Genomic DNA, 4125 nt, shown 5'->3' with positions numbered 1-4125 from the left:
GAGAGAGAGAGAGAGAGAGAGAGAGAGAGAGAGAGAGAGAGAGAGAGAGAGAAATGTTTTGATTAAGCGTGCACGTATGTGATTGCGGGAATAATTTTCACGTAACTCGTTTTCTTGGTTGCAGGTTAGTCTATTTATCGTTTAAGCGTGGATGATATTGGCGGAAGATGAATAGGGAAATGCAAAACTCGCGCACCGCGAGTATCAGTTTCTTATTAGCGGACCGAAAAACTAATTACCAGGTATGCTTCCTATTTATAATTATTCTGGGCGCTTCGTTACCCGCGAATTAATTATTAAACGTTAGGGAGCGGGGCAGTGCCGCGAAATTATCTCGATTTAATCGCTCATCTCTTCGATATCCGATGTTAGCCTCTTGGATATTTTAATAACTCGTTAGCATTTCTATTTTAAACTTAAGACAAGACTATGAGAAAGACAGAGAGAGAGAGAGAGAGAGAGAGAGAGAGAGAGAGACTGTTACATTATCCATTCATAAATAAGAAACAGAAAGCGCGATTGAATTTGCCGTTACTCTGTTAATCGTCAATTTCAACCTGGACTCTTGTGCTTCTCGAATATGTTCAAAACGCCCGATATATCTTCGAGCAGTTCAATTTGCGCATGATATGCAAACATCTGCAACACTTGACGCGAGCGAAATGAATCAATTTATCAGTTTTCTAATAATTAAAGTCGTTTCGATTTCAAGAACGCTTATTCTCGGATTTTATACACTGATAAAAGAAATATATTTAAAATATTTATTCGGCGTAAACTAATAATAACACACGGAAAAAAGGTTTGGTTGAATTAACCAAATATCTGGTCGAATATGAACGATCCAGAAATTCTGATTGAAGTAACTCGAATTCTATTTAAGTCAATCAAAAATCTTGTTACCTTAAACAGAATTCGGATTACTTCAATCGGAATTTCTGGATCGTTCATATTCGACCAGATATTTGGTCAATTCAGCCAAACCTTTTTTTCCGTGCATGATTCCTGGATCCTTATTCTGGATATGCAGAAAACGCTAAACATGCCTTTCTAATTTTTTCATATATAAGCGACGCAAACAACGTTGTTTCAGTTTGAAAATTGGAAAAGCGTATTTGTTATACGTCTAACATACGTCTAAAATACGGTCGTTGTTGTGCTTGTTAATTGCTTTGTTAATTTGTAAATGCTAATTGCGCGTCTTCTCTCATGACCGCAGATAAAATAAATAAGATATAATTAAAAAGATTTAATTAGAAAATTAAATTAAATAGAAGAAAATAAAGAGGCACACCTGGAGGAGACATGCTATTTGCGGCAGTCTGCGGTCACGAATGCGCGCGCAATTAGCATTTTCCAAATTAACGATGCAGTTAAAATCTCTGCCGCATCAGCGCGCTTATTTAGTTTTGCTGACGTGACCGCTGGCGCTCGGTATTGCCGATCCCGGTCTGTAGATCATCTTTGGCGGGCAGTAAATCCGAAGGTGTCTAATACGACTCCTCGGAGACGGTCGCGCCAAATCGACGCGAATGAATCACTCGTGGCTCGCTCGCTTTCCGCAATCAAAATGTAAATCGCGCTCGGCTCTCTTTCCCGGATATCGTCGCGCGAGCACGCGCACTCGCGACACTCGCACGCGACGGACATGCACCAACGTCGTGATAGATGATAGTGCGACGGCCGCGCCGGAAGGAATCTTTCACCGCGAGCAAATCGATTTTCTGTCGCGGCGTTTTGTTTGGCCGATTTTGCTCGCGCGGCTCTGGCCGCCGCCGTCGCAGGTGTCGAGTCGTCACGCTGCAAATATTGAAAATAATTCTCACGGCCACAGGCGGCTGTGTTACACGAAATAACGCGTTGTGCAGTGAGCGGCTTTGTATCCGCGCTGCTCTTTGCATTCCCCGGGAGACCCCAAGTGTCTCGCCTGTATTTTGGAGTTAAGGGACCAGACCAATGTAACGCTCTGAAAAGAAGCGTATTTTTGGGAATTAATTTCGCGAAAATGGATCAATGTTTCGAAACATTGTATACTAATCAAGTAACTACTAAACTTTGCATTACTTTTGTTTTTGTTATCCAGAAAAATTTATAGATAAATATGTAGCATGTGGCCGAATTCAAGACTGTAAAAAATATCGCTGCAATCGGCAGGAAAGATAGAGCTCGTTCTAGTGACTTAAAAGATAAAAAAAATCACAAAGTTCTTAAAGTAATATTTCCAAAAATACGCTTATTTTCAAAGCGTTACATCGATCAGGCTTTTTAATGAGAAGCCTGTTGACGTGAACGAAAACATCGGGATATTCTCCGACTTCTGAATCATAATGATCATTTTGCAAAGCAAAATTTCTTGGTAGATAGTGATACAAAGCTTCACGGTCATTTAATCTCGCATAATTCATGAAACAAAGCGAAGCCACAATTAAATCCTTGATGAGAGACGCTCAGTTTTCGAAGAAAAGGGTGTGGCCAAGTTTAGCTCCGTTTTACGGCATTCGAAATTTTAAATAATTTTTTTATAAAATTATAGCTATTAATGAATAAATCAAAGATATGTATCAAAATGATGCACCTCTCACAATTCAGGAGAAAAAGTTTGTAGCCCGACACACGGAAAAAAATTAAATATTAATTCAAGACTTACATATTCTAATGGACGCGACCGTTGTTTTATATATAAGCAAGGATATATTATTTTCCTACAACAATTTAATATTTTTAAATTTCAACAATATTATAATGTTATGGCAAGATTACGATAGTTCACTATAGATAATTTCAAGTTAAAGAAATTGTAGTTCTTGGTTTGAAAATATCGTTCTTTTCGTCCAATATTCATTATTCTCAATTCAAGAAAATTATTCTTGAATAACGAGAATATTATATTTTTAGTGGAACTATATTCAATTTCTTCATATAAGCAAGTTTTCTCTGTTTAACGCCATATAATCTCAACATGAACATGTTGAGAATATAGATATTCTCTAAATAAGAATGTTCTTCTTTTCCGTGAAACGTATTCTGCTGAAATAAATGATTATTGAAATGAAGGAGTTTTGCCGAGTAACAAATCAAATAAATTGGCATGTTGAAGTAACAAGCTGGATTTTAATCTGGCTTCGGGAATCAAGCTCCCTGGTGTCATCATAGCTGCCAACGTAACGTCGATCGCGATGCCACATCGTCGGTGCGCTCATCTCGAATCTCTCGACGCGATGTCACTCTCCCGTGTGACACGAACGTCGCGATCCCTAACATCTTGGCTGCATGTATAGCTCTGAATGCACGTCTTTCCGATTCTCCAGCTGAAACAGTGATATCTGCGATGTTCGTACGATAAATCGAATTTGCAGACATTTTATTAATCAATTATAAATTATTCAGGACGATTAATTAATTGTGTGACGACTGATTAATTTTGATGATTGACTGACGATTATCTCAGTCAGAAAAAATTTTCATTAGTTAATCCCCAACACTGTGCTCGGCCGGTTTTCAAATAATACGAGTGAGATATATTAAAAGTTCGTTTTTGGTATAAACTTTAGCACTTGCACGGAGAAAAATAATTTTGCTTTTTTAACAAAATCGTCATTTCTACTGCATATTGGTAGTGATATAAAAAAAATTTAGTTGATGTAACTAATTTTACAAATTATTCGTTATTAGAGCAGAAGTTTCGTTGCCAGGACAGAACAAATTTGTTGAGTGTATTTGTCCTAAGAATCACGTTAATTCGCTATTGATGCAAAATAATGTATCCTTAGCAAATTTATTTGCTATCGGAGCAAAACTGCAACTGCTTATATAAATCCATCATGGTTCTTGTAGCAAAATAATTTGTAGATTCAGCAAATTATATCCACATGGAAAAAAATAATTTGCTGCAGCAGCAAACTAGTTTACTACATATGGACAGTTAAATATAATTCGCTGTGTTAGCTACTTTTTCTTTGCAGCAAGAATCTATTTGCTTGCTGTTATAACAGGAAAGTCTGCTCCTATAACAAGAAAAGTGACTAACGCAGCGAATTTGCTACAGATGGACAACTAAACATAATTTACTGCTTTAGCTACTTTTTTATTGCAGGAGCAGATTTTTTTGTTATCATAGCAAATCAT

The 4125-nt window shown here is 37.3% G+C and overlaps 1 protein-coding gene across 4 annotated transcripts in view; it reads left to right on the top strand.

The window, feature by feature from the left end:
* LOC116841576 (UPF0489 protein C5orf22 homolog) overlaps window positions 1-4125 on the top strand; it is a 503768-nt gene that overhangs the window by 118123 nt on the left and 381520 nt on the right. Inside the window, exon 4 of one of the 4 annotated variants that reach the window (XR_004377573.1) lies at window positions 125-242. The exons of the other annotated variants lie outside the window; for them this stretch is intronic. The gene's annotated coding sequence lies outside the window, so the exon portion shown is untranslated. The remainder of the gene's footprint in view (window positions 1-124; window positions 243-4125) is intronic. 4 annotated transcript variants of the gene reach the window in all.

The sequence above is a fragment of the Odontomachus brunneus genome, unplaced genomic scaffold, assembly GCF_010583005.1.
Source record: "Odontomachus brunneus isolate Ranch 3 - 2012 unplaced genomic scaffold, Obru_v1 Obru_scaffold_016, whole genome shotgun sequence".
NCBI lineage: Eukaryota > Metazoa > Arthropoda > Insecta > Hymenoptera > Formicidae > Odontomachus > Odontomachus brunneus.
The sequence above is the reverse complement of the archived record's forward strand: the minus strand, read 5'-3'. Positions and strand labels throughout refer to the sequence as shown.